The sequence below is a fragment of the Notolepis coatsorum genome (assembly GCF_963971535.1).
Source record: "Notolepis coatsorum genome assembly, chromosome: 5".
Lineage (NCBI taxonomy): Eukaryota > Metazoa > Chordata > Actinopteri > Aulopiformes > Paralepididae > Notolepis > Notolepis coatsorum.
This window is the reverse complement of record NC_140169.1, coordinates 66,237,282-66,254,277: the sequence shown is the minus strand read 5'-3', so window position 1 is coordinate 66,254,277 and position 16,996 is coordinate 66,237,282.

The window sequence follows — 16,996 nt, the reverse complement described above, 5'->3', positions numbered from 1 at the left end:
GCATGATACAGTCAACATATAGCAAGAGAGAGAGCGAGAGAGAGCTCCCGTTTTACAGTCAATATACAGTGTACAGAGAGAGAGACACATTGGAAAGAAATTGAAATGCTATTTGGCCCTAAACAGAGAGTACACAGTGGCAGAATACCTGAGCACTGTGACTGAAGATCCTTGACTAGGTACAGACTCAGCGAGCACAGCCTAGCCATCGAGAATGGCCGCCATAGGCAGACTGTGTGTGTTAGAAAGAGAGAGAGAGAGAGAGAGAGAGAGAGCATGTGTGTTTGTCGTGTGTGTGTGTGTGTTAGAGAGAGCATGTATGAGAGAGATAAGCAAAGATGACCCCCTAAAGGATATTCAACTTTTAATGAAAGAACAAAACAGAAGGAAAAGATAACTTCACAAAGGCAACATGAATATACATAGATCCAAAAGGACAAAGATCAACACTTAAATCCAAAGAGAAGAGGGTCTATACCAGAGAAAACAAAGCAGCAAGGAGCCATTTGGCCCACATCAGCTAAAGGCTAGCCAGGTAGGCTACTGACACCAGGCCACACACAGCTTTGGCCAACGGCCCAACGCTACCCAAGCTACACAAACGACCAAGACAATGAATTCACACACAGCACATGTCGTATCTCCAAATGTTGTGAAGTAACATATGTTTTGCCTGGAAAAAAACATTGTTATTAACAAAACATTCGGGAGGGGAAGGAAGGAAGAGTGGGGTAATGTCATGACATTTTCATTAATCTTACCTGCACCAAGGAACGCAGGGCGAAAGGCCGCAACACAGGTCTCCACGTTGACGAAAGGCCTCTCGCTGGCGGGACAAAAATAAGCTATGGCCAGAGCCTTGTCATGGTGCAGGCCCGACTACATCTTCTGTCAAAGATGATGTCGTAGTCATAGTGCCAGAACCCCCTGCTATTCTCACGGCTAATGTCAATGGTCGTAGCACAAGAAAACAGCTAACTAGTCTCTAGGCTAACTGATAGCATCAAACGAACGTTCCCAGCCGAGCGCAGCCGGCAGCTAACGTCGTAGCTAAACAGCTAACTGGCTAACAGTTAGCTCAACCAGGCTATCGCTAACCATTAGCTAACGCAGAAGCAAGCTATGCGGCTACATACAGGTGCTGACACCAGGCCACACACCGTTAGCTACTAGTAGTACTACAACAGCTAGTCGGCCAGTTTAGCTCCAGAGAGAGAGAGAGAGAGAGAGAGAGAGAGAGAGAGAGAGAGAGAGAGATGTCCACGGCGGGAATAGAATAGAGTTAATAGAATAGGTTAAAAACTCACCAAACGTCCAAGAGGAGGGAGACAACCGCGTGGAGTTGACGAAGTTCATCTGCCAAACGACCATCCTCTTCATCTTGGCTGCATGCGCTGTCTCTAGGTTAGTTAACGCTAGTTAGCCTTTAGCTAAGCTAGCTACTAGCCGACATCATCATGGCTATATCCCGACTGCACCATGACAAGGCTCCGGCCATTTGTCCCGCCAGCGAGAGGCCTTTCGTCAACGTTCCTTGGTGACCGACCGACTGATAATGACCGACCTCTTCGTCTTGGCTGGCATAACTAAGCATAATAGTCAAAAGCTGCACGCGCGAAATAGTCAAACGCAGATGACGCGCGCCGGCGTACTACACATGATGTAAGTAACCACTCCCTTCGTTGAAACCAATAGTATGTCTGCTGCAGAGCCCCAGAGCTCCAATAGTGAGTATGTCTGCACTCTGCAGACCCAGGAACAAGTCAGACACATTCTACAAACGTGTCTAATGTGAAATATATAAGCATATAAGCAAAACTAGATTTTAGGTATGTGATGAAAAAGGGCCTCGCGGGAAGGGGGGCCTCGCAAAAAAATTTTTTTTTTTTTTTTTTTTTTTTTTTTTTTTTTTTGCGAGGCCCCCCTTCCCGCGAGGCCCTGTGCGACCGCACTGCTCGCACACCCCCTGAGACGGCCCTGACCACCGTGCTGTGTTAACCACTACACCACCGTGCTGTGAGGAGACATTGTTAACCACTACACCACCGTGCCGTGAGGAGACATTGTTAACCACTACACCACCGTGCTGTGAGGAGACAGTGTTAACCACTACACCACTGTGCCATGAGGAGACAGTGTTAACCACTACACCACCGTGCCGTGAGGAGACAGTGTTAACCACTACACCACCCTGCCGTGAGGAGACATTGTTAACCACTACACCACCGTGCTGTGAGGAGACAGTGTTAACCACTACACCACTGTGCTGTGAGGAGACATTGTTAACCACTACACCACTGTGGTGTGAGGAGACAGTGTTAACCACTACACCACCATGCCGTGAGGAGACAGTGTTAACCACTACACCACCGTGCTGTGAGGAGACAGTGTTAACCACTACACCACCGTGCTGTGAGGAGACAGTGTTAACCACTACACCACCATGCTGTGAGGAGACAGTGTTAACCACTACACCACCGTGCTGTGAGGAGACAGTGTTAACCACTACACCACCGTGCTGTGAGGAGACAGTGTTAACCACTACACCACCGTGCTGTGAGGAGACATTGTTATGGAGAGAGTGTTTTTTTTTTGCTCCTTGACCTCACTGTTTTTCTTATCTCAGGTCCCAATTGAAAGGACTGGTGTGTTGTCAATTGGGGATGGACATTTTAAGGTGTCCCTTTACCGGTTGAGTTTTTTGGTACAGGGGGTTAAGAAGGACCTCAACAAAGAAGATGATGATGGGGGGGAATTGGTATAGTTTTGTTGTTTTGGTGATTTTGTTCACGTGGGTGTTTTACTCTTTTTTTTTTATGAGCAGTAATTTTAGAGTGGCCACGTTGAATTTGAATGGGGCAAGGGACATAAAGAAAAGAGCTCTGTTGTATGAAATGATCAAAGTGAAAAGCATTGATGTTATATTTGTGCAGGAAACGCATAGTGATATGTCAAATGAAACAGACTGGAATACAGAATGGAAGGGTGAGGTGTTTTTAAACTCCCTGACCTCAGTGAGTGGGGGGATTGGCATTTTATTTTCAAAACGGTTTGTACCTTTGTCTTTTGATATACAGTCGAAAGTGGGGGGGAGACTGATGGTAGTAACAGCCAAGTTTGAAAGGCGTACTATGGTTTTTATTAATATTTATGCGCCCGTGGTTGGTTCAGAGAGAGCTTTGTTTTTAAATGAGCTCAATGACACTCTGAGGAGTTGTAATTCTGATGATTTTTTATTTCTGGGTGGTGATTTTAATTGCACTCAGAATAATTTTTTAGACAGGAACCATTTTGAACCTCACAGAGAATCGCAGAGGATTTTAAATCGAATAGTAGAGACGCATGATCTTGTGGACATTTGGAGAAGGTTAAATGACAACAAGAGACAGTATACTTGGACTCATGTTAGAGAACATGTTATTTCTTTAGCTAGGTTGGATAGGTTTTATTGTTTTAAACATCATTGTGGAGTTGTTAAGATGTGTAAAATTATGCCGGTGGGTTTTACTGATCATTCGTTGGTTTTAAGTGATGTTTTTATTTCAAGGGTAAAACCAAAGAGTGCTTATTGGCATTTTAACTCCACATTACTGTGTGATGTTAATTTTAAGGAGACTTTTATTTTTTTTTGGAAAAGGTTTAGGGGTGAAAAAGAGGATTTTTTGTCCCTGAGGCAGTGGTGGGACTGGGGGAAAGTTCAAATTAAACAGTTGTGTCAGCAATACACTCTTAATGTCACACGGGGCATTACAAGGTCAATGAGGGATCTAGAGGCTGAGATTGAGGGCCTTCAGAATATGTTTGAGCCCATACGGAGTCAGGGATATTTTGAGGTTCTAAAATCCAAGAAAAATATGCTTAAGGATCTGCTAGGCATGCAGGCACAGGGTGCATTGGTTCGGTCGAGGTTCCAAAGTGCTAACTTGATGGATGCACCTTCCAGTTTTTTTTTTGGTATGGAAAAGAAGAATGGGCATAGACGTTTTCTGCACACTTTGCGTACGGCTGAAGGACGAGAGCTAATAGAGGACGGAGAGATTCGGAATGAAGCTGTGAGTTTTTATTCACGGTTGTATAAGAGTGAATATAAGGAGAATGAACCGTTGTTTGCTTCTTTTTGTGATGGTCTTCCAAAGATCTCTGAGGAAGAGAATACCGGTCTTGGGGACCCTCTGGGTCTGAATGAACTATACAATGCACTGCAGGGAATGGAGGGGGGGAAAGCCCCTGGCATTGATGGACTGACCATTGAATTTTACAAAGCTTTCTGGGAGGAGATGGGTGAAGATCTGCTGGAGGTGCTCAATGAGAGTTTTGAGGAAATGTCATTGCCTTTGAGCTGCAGGAGAGCGGTGATAACTTTGTTACCCAAGAAAGGAGATCTGCAAGACATTAAGAACTGGCGGCCTGTTGCGATTCTCTGCACGGATTACAAGCTTCTGTCGAAAGCCCTGGCCAACAGACTCAGGGAGGTGATTGGGGAAATCATACATAAGGATCAAACCTACTGTGTGCCTGGCAGATCCATTACAGACAATGTGTCTCTAGTTAGGGATGTTTTGGATGTCTCTAGTTCTTTGGGTTTAGATGTTGGTTTTATTTCATTGGACCAAGAAAAAGCTTTTGACAGGGTTGAGCACCTCTATCTTTGGAAGATTTTGGAGCGTTTTGGTCTCAACCCGGGTCTTATAGCTATGATCAAAGTTTTGTACCGGGACATTGAGAGTGTATTGAAGATAAATGGGGGGTTGAGTGCTCCGTTCATTGTAGAACGTGGGGTTAGGCAAGGGTGTCCTTTGTCTGGAATGTTGTACGCTATTTCAATTGAACCTCTACTGTGTAGGATACGGGCTGGTATCTCCGGTCTGGTTTTACCAGGTTTGAAAAATGCGCAGATTTTATCTGCATATGCTGATGATGTTTTAATCCTGGTCACACATCAAAAGGATGTTAATGTTCTAGGGGAATGTGTTAGTGATTTTAGTTTTTTAACAATGGCAAGGGTAAATTGGGGAAAGAGCAAGGCTTTAGCAGTGGGGAAGTGGTCTGGTGGTTTAACAGTCTTGTCAGGGGGCTTAAGATGGAAAAGAGGGGGTATCAAGTATCTGGGAATTTTTTTAGGTGATGAGGTAACAGTAAAGAAGAATTGGGAAGGGATAATGGAAAAGATGAAAGGAAGAGTAGATAAATGGAAGTGGTTGTTACCAAAGATGTCCTACAGAGGAAGGGTGTTGATAATAAACAATTTGGTAGCCTCTGTACTATGGCATCGTTTGGCCTGTATGGAGCCACCTAGTGGATTGTTAAAAAGCGTGCAAGCTATTCTAGTGGATTTTTTTTGGGACAAGTTACACTGGGTACCTCAAGCTGTTCTGTTTTTGCCTAAGGATGAGGGGGGGCAAGGGTTAATACATTTAGAGAGTAGGATGGCTACTTTCCGTCTTCAGTTTGTACAAAAGTACCTCACTTATGCAGGTAATATTCTTGTGTGGAGGAATGTTGCAAGTGTGATTTTAAGGAGGGCAAATGGTTTCGGTGTTGATGCTGGTTTGTTTTTAATGGATGGTCGTGTGTTAAGTTTGTCAGAACTGTCTCCATTTTACAAAGGGGTTTTTAAAGCATGGAATTTATTTAAAAGAAAAGTGTCTGAATCTGCTCTTTCATTGTATTGGTTGTTGGGAGAACCTCTTGTTGGAGGGGCAAGATTGGATGTTACGGACAGTTCGACACCAGGACTCAGACATATACTGTGCAAAAACGGTATACTCACGCTGGGGAAAATCGTGGATATAGCTGGGCCAAGGTTAGAGGATGGTCATGCTGTGGCTAAACTGCTGGGTCTGAACTCAGTTCGAAAAATGGATTATATTTTAAAACGGTGGGCTGAAAGACTGTCGTCGGAAGATTTCGAACTTTTGAGGATGTACTGTGCGGGGGAGGAGATCCCAGATGAAGAGGACCCTTTTCCTGAAGTGGAACTTTATACTGATATTAATGGTTGTTCTGGATGCCTTTTGGATGAAACAGGTTCGAAAGGACTGGATTTTTATACTGTCGGTGGTAAAGTTATTTACAACTGTTGTGTTAAAGCTCTCAACGCGGGAAAGCTAAATGGGAGAGAGGACTCTGTGTGGAGAAAACATTTTGATGTGGACTGTGTTTTAAGTCCGGGATGGAGAGCTTTGTATAAACTCCCATCAAAAAAAAGGACTGGGGATTTACAGTGGAGGATTCTCCATGGTGCTGTTGCTGTAAATGCTTTTATTTCGGTTGTGAATCCTAATGTTTCAAATGAATGTCCTTTCTGTGGTTGTGTGGAAAATATTTTCCATTGTTTTTTAGAGTGTGGGAGGCTTGAGTTTTTATTTGATACATTAAGAATCCTGTTTTTGTCTTTTAACGTGGAGTGGTCCAAGGCTGTTTTTATATTTGGAGCTGGGTACAGAAGAAGCAATGGTTTTAAGTGGAAACTGTTGAATTTCCTGCTGGGTGAAGCAAAATTGGCAATTTACCTTACAAGAAAGAGCAAAATCGAGGGTGAAGTGTTTCAGGAGTTGACCAGTGTGTTTTCAGCATTGGTAAGGGCAAGGGTCTGGATAGATTTTAGGTTCTATAAGGAGATGAAAAATGTAGATACTTTTGTGGAACAGTGGTGTTATGAGGAGGTTATTTGCTCGGTGGTGGATGACGTTTTGGCCTTCTGTGATGTTTTCATGTGAATGTACCATAGGTATTTTTTTTTGTGTGGTTACCTGGTTGTGTTGTTGGAGTTTGTGGTTGTTTTCTTTTCTCTCGTTTTTGGTTTTGTTGAGGTGTGAGTTTTTTGTTTTGTTTTTGGTTGTTTAAAGTGTAGTATTGGTGTGTAAATAAATAAAGTTTTTTTTATAAAAATCAAAAAAAAATCTCTCTCTATATATATATATCTCTCTCCCTCTATCTCTCCCTCTCTCTCTCCCTCTCTCTATCTATATCTCCCTATCTCCCTCTCTCTCCCTCCATCTCTCCTCTGTAAATCCCTCTCTGAGACTACTCCCGGTCTGAGACTACTTCTGTGTGTGTGTGTAACCAAATGCATACCTACATGTATGACCTATATCTATCTAATACTTTTGGATATGAGCATTTTTTTCAATAAGTATGGAAGCCTGAACACAGAATGACACCAGTATCACTGACTACCACGGCAAGCCTATAGAAAATTATTCTATTTAATAATAACAATAATAATTATTATTATTATTATAAATGTCTCTCTCTCTGTTTCTTTCTTTCTTTCTTTCTTTCTTTCTTTCTTTCTTTCTTTCTTTCTTTCTTTCTTTCTTTCTTTCTTTCTTTCTTTCTTTCTTTCTTTCTTTCTTTCTTTCTTTCTTTCTTTCTTTCTTTCTTTCTTTCTTTCTTTCTTTCTTTATTTCTATCTCTCTCTCTCTCTCTTTCTATTATATTACTATACTATTATATATCTATCTAAATATCTAAACCTCTGTCTATCTAGTGTGTGTGTATGCATGGCATCAAATCAAAGTGTGTGTTGCTGTAGGCCTGCCTGTATTGATCAGTCACACTATACCCCCATTCAGCTGTAATTGTTCCCTGCTGGGCCTTGGTTTCATGGTGTGAATTGGTCTAGTGACATTGACATTGACATCACATTGCATTCTGGGAAGGAGTGTAGTTCCCTTATCATTAGCTGAATTCACTGAATTCTCTTCAGAGGCTCCTGCTGCAAATTGGTAATGACTGTACCAGAATGTTTGATAGGACATTGATTGAAAACTATCGGCTCAAATTTTACAATTGATGGCTTACTTTGAAGGTATGAATCTGTAATTTTATATTATGTAACAAAAAAAGAGGGGGACATTTTCAGGAGGAGGAGCTCTTGAGGTTAGACTCCTAAGGGACTACACCACCGTGCTGTGAGGAGACAGTGTTAACCACTACACCACCGTGCTGTGAGGACAGTGTTAACCACTACACCACTGTGATGTGAGGAGACTGTGTTAACCACTACACCACTGTGATGTGAGGAGACAGTGTTAACCACTACACCACCATGCTGTGAGGAGACAGTGTTAACCACTACACCACCGTGCTGTGAGGAGACAGTGTTAACCACTACACCACCGTGCTGTGAGGAGACAGTGTTAACCACTACACCACCGTGCTGTGAGGAGACAGTGTTAACCACTACACCACCGTGCTGTGAGGAGACAGTGTTAACCACTACACCACCGTGCTGTGAGGAGACATTGTTATGGAGAGAGTGTTTTTTTTTTGCTCCTTGACCTCACTGTTTTTCTTATCTCAGGTCCCAATTGAAAGGACTGGTGTGTTGTCAATTGGGGATGGACATTTTAAGGTGTCCCTTTACCGGTTGAGTTTTTTGGTACAGGGGGTTAAGAAGGACCTCAACAAAGAAGATGATGATGGGGGGGAATTGGTATAGTTTTGTTGTTTTGGTGATTTTGTTCACGTGGGTGTTTTACTCTTTTTTTTTTATGAGCAGTAATTTTAGAGTGGCCACGTTGAATTTGAATGGGGCAAGGGACATAAAGAAAAGAGCTCTGTTGTATGAAATGATCAAAGTGAAAAGCATTGATGTTATATTTGTGCAGGAAACGCATAGTGATATGTCAAATGAAACAGACTGGAATACAGAATGGAAGGGTGAGGTGTTTTTAAACTCCCTGACCTCAGTGAGTGGGGGGATTGGCATTTTATTTTCAAAACGGTTTGTACCTTTGTCTTTTGATATACAGTCGAAAGTGGGGGGGAGACTGATGGTAGTAACAGCCAAGTTTGAAAGGCGTACTATGGTTTTTATTAATATTTATGCGCCCGTGGTTGGTTCAGAGAGAGCTTTGTTTTTAAATGAGCTCAATGACACTCTGAGGAGTTGTAATTCTGATGATTTTTTATTTCTGGGTGGTGATTTTAATTGCACTCAGAATAATTTTTTAGACAGGAACCATTTTGAACCTCACAGAGAATCGCAGAGGATTTTAAATCGAATAGTAGAGACGCATGATCTTGTGGACATTTGGAGAAGGTTAAATGACAACAAGAGACAGTATACTTGGACTCATGTTAGAGAACATGTTATTTCTTTAGCTAGGTTGGATAGGTTTTATTGTTTTAAACATCATTGTGGAGTTGTTAAGATGTGTAAAATTATGCCGGTGGGTTTTACTGATCATTCGTTGGTTTTAAGTGATGTTTTTATTTCAAGGGTAAAACCAAAGAGTGCTTATTGGCATTTTAACTCCACATTACTGTGTGATGTTAATTTTAAGGAGACTTTTATTTTTTTTTGGAAAAGGTTTAGGGGTGAAAAAGAGGATTTTTTGTCCCTGAGGCAGTGGTGGGACTGGGGGAAAGTTCAAATTAAACAGTTGTGTCAGCAATACACTCTTAATGTCACACGGGGCATTACAAGGTCAATGAGGGATCTAGAGGCTGAGATTGAGGGCCTTCAGAATATGTTTGAGCCCATACGGAGTCAGGGATATTTTGAGGTTCTAAAATCCAAGAAAAATATGCTTAAGGATCTGCTAGGCATGCAGGCACAGGGTGCATTGGTTCGGTCGAGGTTCCAAAGTGCTAACTTGATGGATGCACCTTCCAGTTTTTTTTTTGGTATGGAAAAGAAGAATGGGCATAGACGTTTTCTGCACACTTTGCGTACGGCTGAAGGACGAGAGCTAATAGAGGACGGAGAGATTCGGAATGAAGCTGTGAGTTTTTATTCACGGTTGTATAAGAGTGAATATAAGGAGAATGAACCGTTGTTTGCTTCTTTTTGTGATGGTCTTCCAAAGATCTCTGAGGAAGAGAATACCGGTCTTGGGGACCCTCTGGGTCTGAATGAACTATACAATGCACTGCAGGGAATGGAGGGGGGGAAAGCCCCTGGCATTGATGGACTGACCATTGAATTTTACAAAGCTTTCTGGGAGGAGATGGGTGAAGATCTGCTGGAGGTGCTCAATGAGAGTTTTGAGGAAATGTCATTGCCTTTGAGCTGCAGGAGAGCGGTGATAACTTTGTTACCCAAGAAAGGAGATCTGCAAGACATTAAGAACTGGCGGCCTGTTGCGATTCTCTGCACGGATTACAAGCTTCTGTCGAAAGCCCTGGCCAACAGACTCAGGGAGGTGATTGGGGAAATCATACATAAGGATCAAACCTACTGTGTGCCTGGCAGATCCATTACAGACAATGTGTCTCTAGTTAGGGATGTTTTGGATGTCTCTAGTTCTTTGGGTTTAGATGTTGGTTTTATTTCATTGGACCAAGAAAAAGCTTTTGACAGGGTTGAGCACCTCTATCTTTGGAAGATTTTGGAGCGTTTTGGTCTCAACCCGGGTCTTATAGCTATGATCAAAGTTTTGTACCGGGACATTGAGAGTGTATTGAAGATAAATGGGGGGTTGAGTGCTCCGTTCATTGTAGAACGTGGGGTTAGGCAAGGGTGTCCTTTGTCTGGAATGTTGTACGCTATTTCAATTGAACCTCTACTGTGTAGGATACGGGCTGGTATCTCCGGTCTGGTTTTACCAGGTTTGAAAAATGCGCAGATTTTATCTGCATATGCTGATGATGTTTTAATCCTGGTCACACATCAAAAGGATGTTAATGTTCTAGGGGAATGTGTTAGTGATTTTAGTTTTTTAACAATGGCAAGGGTAAATTGGGGAAAGAGCAAGGCTTTAGCAGTGGGGAAGTGGTCTGGTGGTTTAACAGTCTTGTCAGGGGGCTTAAGATGGAAAAGAGGGGGTATCAAGTATCTGGGAATTTTTTTAGGTGATGAGGTAACAGTAAAGAAGAATTGGGAAGGGATAATGGAAAAGATGAAAGGAAGAGTAGATAAATGGAAGTGGTTGTTACCAAAGATGTCCTACAGAGGAAGGGTGTTGATAATAAACAATTTGGTAGCCTCTGTACTATGGCATCGTTTGGCCTGTATGGAGCCACCTAGTGGATTGTTAAAAAGCGTGCAAGCTATTCTAGTGGATTTTTTTTGGGACAAGTTACACTGGGTACCTCAAGCTGTTCTGTTTTTGCCTAAGGATGAGGGGGGGCAAGGGTTAATACATTTAGAGAGTAGGATGGCTACTTTCCGTCTTCAGTTTGTACAAAAGTACCTCACTTATGCAGGTAATATTCTTGTGTGGAGGAATGTTGCAAGTGTGATTTTAAGGAGGGCAAATGGTTTCGGTGTTGATGCTGGTTTGTTTTTAATGGATGGTCGTGTGTTAAGTTTGTCAGAACTGTCTCCATTTTACAAAGGGGTTTTTAAAGCATGGAATTTATTTAAAAGAAAAGTGTCTGAATCTGCTCTTTCATTGTATTGGTTGTTGGGAGAACCTCTTGTTGGAGGGGCAAGATTGGATGTTACGGACAGTTCGACACCAGGACTCAGACATATACTGTGCAAAAACGGTATACTCACGCTGGGGAAAATCGTGGATATAGCTGGGCCAAGGTTAGAGGATGGTCATGCTGTGGCTAAACTGCTGGGTCTGAACTCAGTTCGAAAAATGGATTATATTTTAAAACGGTGGGCTGAAAGACTGTCGTCGGAAGATTTCGAACTTTTGAGGATGTACTGTGCGGGGGAGGAGATCCCAGATGAAGAGGACCCTTTTCCTGAAGTGGAACTTTATACTGATATTAATGGTTGTTCTGGATGCCTTTTGGATGAAACAGGTTCGAAAGGACTGGATTTTTATACTGTCGGTGGTAAAGTTATTTACAACTGTTGTGTTAAAGCTCTCAACGCGGGAAAGCTAAATGGGAGAGAGGACTCTGTGTGGAGAAAACATTTTGATGTGGACTGTGTTTTAAGTCCGGGATGGAGAGCTTTGTATAAACTCCCATCAAAAAAAAGGACTGGGGATTTACAGTGGAGGATTCTCCATGGTGCTGTTGCTGTAAATGCTTTTATTTCGGTTGTGAATCCTAATGTTTCAAATGAATGTCCTTTCTGTGGTTGTGTGGAAAATATTTTCCATTGTTTTTTAGAGTGTGGGAGGCTTGAGTTTTTATTTGATACATTAAGAATCCTGTTTTTGTCTTTTAACGTGGAGTGGTCCAAGGCTGTTTTTATATTTGGAGCTGGGTACAGAAGAAGCAATGGTTTTAAGTGGAAACTGTTGAATTTCCTGCTGGGTGAAGCAAAATTGGCAATTTACTTTACAAGAAAGAGCAAAATCGAGGGTGAAGTGTTTCAGGAGTTGACCAGTGTGTTTTCAGCATTGGTAAGGGCAAGGGTCTGGATAGATTTTAGGTTCTATAAGGAGATGAAAAATGTAGATACTTTTGTGGAACAGTGGTGTTATGAGGAGGTTATTTGCTCGGTGGTGGATGACGTTTTGGCCTTCTGTGATGTTTTCATGTGAATGTACCATAGGTATTTTTTTTTGTGTGGTTACCTGGTTGTGTTGTTGGAGTTTGTGGTTGTTTTCTTTTCTCTCGTTTTTGGTTTTGTTGAGGTGTGAGTTTTTTGTTTTGTTTTTGGTTGTTTAAAGTGTAGTATTGGTGTGTAAATAAATAAAGTTTTTTTTATAAAAATCAAAAAAAAATCTCTCTCTATATATATATATCTCTCTCCCTCTATCTCTCCCTCTCTCTCTCCCTCTCTCTATCTATATCTCCCTATCTCCCTCTCTCTCCCTCCATCTCTCCTCTGTAAATCCCTCTCTGAGACTACTCCCGGTCTGAGACTACTTCTGTGTGTGTGTGTAACCAAATGCATACCTACATGTATGACCTATATCTATCTAATACTTTTGGATATGAGCATTTTTTTCAATAAGTATGGAAGCCTGAACACAGAATGACACCAGTATCACTGACTACCACGGCAAGCCTATAGAAAATTATTCTATTTAATAATAACAATAATAATTATTATTATTATTATAAATGTCTCTCTCTCTGTTTCTTTCTTTCTTTCTTTCTTTCTTTCTTTCTTTCTTTCTTTCTTTCTTTCTTTCTTTCTTTCTTTCTTTCTTTCTTTCTTTCTTTCTTTCTTTCTTTCTTTCTTTCTTTCTTTCTTTCTTTCTTTATTTCTATCTCTCTCTCTCTCTCTCTTTCTATTATATTACTATACTATTATATATCTATCTAAATATCTAAACCTCTGTCTATCTAGTGTGTGTGTATGCATGGCATCAAATCAAAGTGTGTGTTGCTGTAGGCCTGCCTGTATTGATCAGTCACACTATACCCCCATTCAGCTGTAATTGTTCCCTGCTGGGCCTTGGTTTCATGGTGTGAATTGGTCTAGTGACATTGACATTGACATCACATTGCATTCTGGGAAGGAGTGTAGTTCCCTTATCATTAGCTGAATTCACTGAATTCTCTTCAGAGGCTCCTGCTGCAAATTGGTAATGACTGTACCAGAATGTTTGATAGGACATTGATTGAAAACTATCGGCTCAAATTTTACAATTGATGGCTTACTTTGAAGGTATGAATCTGTAATTTTATATTATGTAACAAAAAAAGAGGGGGACATTTTCAGGAGGAGGAGCTCTTGAGGTTAGACTCCTAAGGGACTACACCACCGTGCTGTGAGGAGACAGTGTTAACCACTACACCACCGTGCTGTGAGGACAGTGTTAACCACTACACCACTGTGATGTGAGGAGACTGTGTTAACCACTACACCACTGTGATGTGAGGAGACAGTGTTAACCACTACACCACCATGCTGTGAGGAGACAGTGTTAACCACTACACCACCATGCTGTGAGGAGACAGTGTTAACCACTACACCACCGCGCTGTGAGGAGACAGTGTTAACCACTACCCCACCGTGCTGTGAGGACAGTGTTAACCACTACACCACTGTGATGTGAGGAGACAGTGTTAACCACTACACCACTGTGATGTGAGGAGACAGTGTTAACCACTACACCACCGTGCTGTGAGGAGACAGTGTTAACCACTACACCACCGTGCTGTGAGGAGACAGTGTTAACCACTACACCACCGTGCTGTGAGGAGACAGTGTTAACCACTACACCACCGTGCTGTGAGGAGACAGTGTTAACCACTACACCACCGTGCTGTGAGCAGACAGTGTTAACCACTACACCATCGTGCTGTGGGAGACAGTGTTAACCACTACACCACTGTGCTGTGAGGAGACAGTTTTAACCACTACACCACCGTGCCTTGAGGAGACAGTGTTAACCACTACACCACCGTGCTGTGAGGAGACAGTGTTAACCACTACACATTTACATTTTACATTTAGTCATTTAGCTGACGCTTTTATCCAAAGCGACTTACAAGTTCTGTACGACAAGACAGCAAGAAGGGTACAACTCTATCAGCTGAGTAACAATGTTCATCAAGTGTTGCGTGTTACAGTGTAGGTTAGTTTATTAGGACAAGTGCATGACAGTAAGGTTAGTCAGGGTTAGATTTTTTATTTTTTTTAATCATTTCAGATAGTGGTTGAAGAAGTGAGTCTTTAGTCGACGGCGAAAGATTGGACGGGATTCGGCTGTCCTAACTGGGATGGGTAGTTCATTCCACCATTGTGGGGCAAGGACTGAGAATAGGCGGCTTCTCTTTGATGACCCTCCGGGAGCTTGGATAGGAGTAGGTCTGAGGCGGCCAGAAGATGCAGAGCGTAGGGGTCTTGAGGGTGTGTAGTTAGAGACCATTGACCGGAGGTAGGCGGGAGCGGTTCCCTTTGCTGCACGGTATGCTAGGTCGAGGGTCTTGAAGCGGATACGTGCAGCAATGGGGAGCCAGTGCAGGTCCCTAAGAAGTGGGGTGACATGGGCCGACTTCGGTAGGTTTGATATCAGGCGGGCCGCTGCGTTTTGAATGAGTTGAAGAGGCTTGGTGGCAGTGGCCGGGAGGCCAGCTAGCAGTGCGTTGCAGTAGTCGAGGCGGGAGATGACTGTTGATTGGACGAGGAGTTGGGTGGCTTCTTTTGTCAGGAAGGGGCGTATCCTTCTGACGTTGCTCAGGAGGAATCTGCAGGTTCTGGTTGTCGCTGCGATGTGAGCAGAGAAGTTCAACTGGTCGTCAAGGACAACACCAAGGTTCTTGGCGGTCGGGGACGTGGTCACAGCTGCATTCTCGACTGTGATGGAGAGGTCGGTCAGGGGGGAGGATTTGGCCGGCAGGTGGAGCAATTCTGTTTTGCTTAGGTTCAGTTTGAGGTGGTTGGTCGTCATCCAGGCGGAGATGTCGGACAGACAGGCCGAGATCCGCTCAGAGACGTGGATATCTGAGGGAGGGAAGGAGAGGAAGAGTTGAGTATCATCGGCATAACAATGATATGAGAAGCCATGAGACGTGATACACCACCGTGCCTTGAGGAGACAGTGTTAACCACTACACCACCGTGCTGTGAGGAGACAGTGTTAACCACTACACCACCGTGCTGTGAGGAGACAGTGTTAACCACTACACCACCGTGCTGTGAGGAGACAGTGTTAACCACTACACCACCGTGCCGTGAGGAGACAGTGTTAACCACTACACCACCGTGCCGTGAGGAGACATTGTTAACCACTACACCACCGTGCTGTGAGGAGACAGTGTTAACCACTACACCACCGTGCTGTGAGGAGACAGTGTTAACCACTACACCACCATGCTGTGAGGAGACAGTGTTAACCACTACACCACCGTGCTGTGAGGAGACAGTGTTAACCACTACACCACCGTGCTGTGAGGAGACCCTGTTAACCACTACACCACCGTGCCACTAGGGGGAGACAGTGTTAACCACTACACCACCGTGCTGTGAGGAGACAGTGTTAACCACTACACCACTGTGCTGTGAGGACAGTGTTAACCACTACACCACTGTGATGTGAGGAGACAGTGTTAACCACTACACCACTGTGATGTGAGGAGACAGTGTTAACCACTACACCACTGTGATGTGAGGAGACAGTGTTAACCACTACACCACCGTGCTGTGAGGAGACAGTGTTAACCACTACACCACCATGCTGTGAGGAGACAGTGTTAACCACTACACCACCGCGCTGTGAGGAGACAGTGTTAACCACTACCCCACCGTGCTCTGAGGACAGTGTTAACCACTACACCACCATGCTGTGAGGAGACAGTGTTAACCACTACACCACCGTGCTGTGAGGAGACAGTGTTAACCACTACACCACCGTGCTGTGAGGAGACAGTGTTAACCACTACACCAATGTGATGTGAGGAGACAGTGTTAACCACTACACCACTGTGATGTGAGGAGACAGTGTTAACCACTACACCACCGTGCTGTGAGGAGACAGTGTTAACCACTACACCACCTGTGAGGAGAGAGTGTTAACCACTACACCACCGTGCTGTGAGGAGACAGTTTTAACCACTACACCACCGTGCCTTGAGGAGACAGTGTTAACCACTACACCACCGTGCTGTGAGGAGACAGTGTTAACCACTACACATTTACATTTTACATTTAGTCATTTAGCTGACGCTTTTATCCAAAGCGACTTACAAGTTCTGTACGACAAGACAGCAAGAAGGGTACAACTCTATCAGCTGAGTAACAATGTTCATCAAGTGTTGCGTGTTACAGTGTAGGTTAGTTTATTAGGACAAGTGCATGACAGTAAGGTTAGTCAGGGTTAGATTTTTTATTTTTTTTAATCATTTCAGATAGTGGTTGAAGAAGTGAGTCTTTAGTCGACGGCGAAAGATTGGACGGGATTCGGCTGTCCTAACTGGGATGGGTAGTTCATTCCACCATTGTGGGGCAAGGACTGAGAATAGGCAGCTTCTCTTTGATGACCCTCCGGGAGCTTGGATAGGAGTAGGTCTGAGGCGGCCAGAAGATGCAGAGCGTAGGGGTCTTGAGGGTGTGTAGTTAGAGACCATTGACCGGAGGTAGGCGGGAGCGGTTCCCTTTGCTGCACGGTATGCTAGGTCGAGGGCCTTGAAGCGGATACGTGCAGCAATGGGGAGCCAGTGCAGGTCCCTAAGAAGTGGGGTG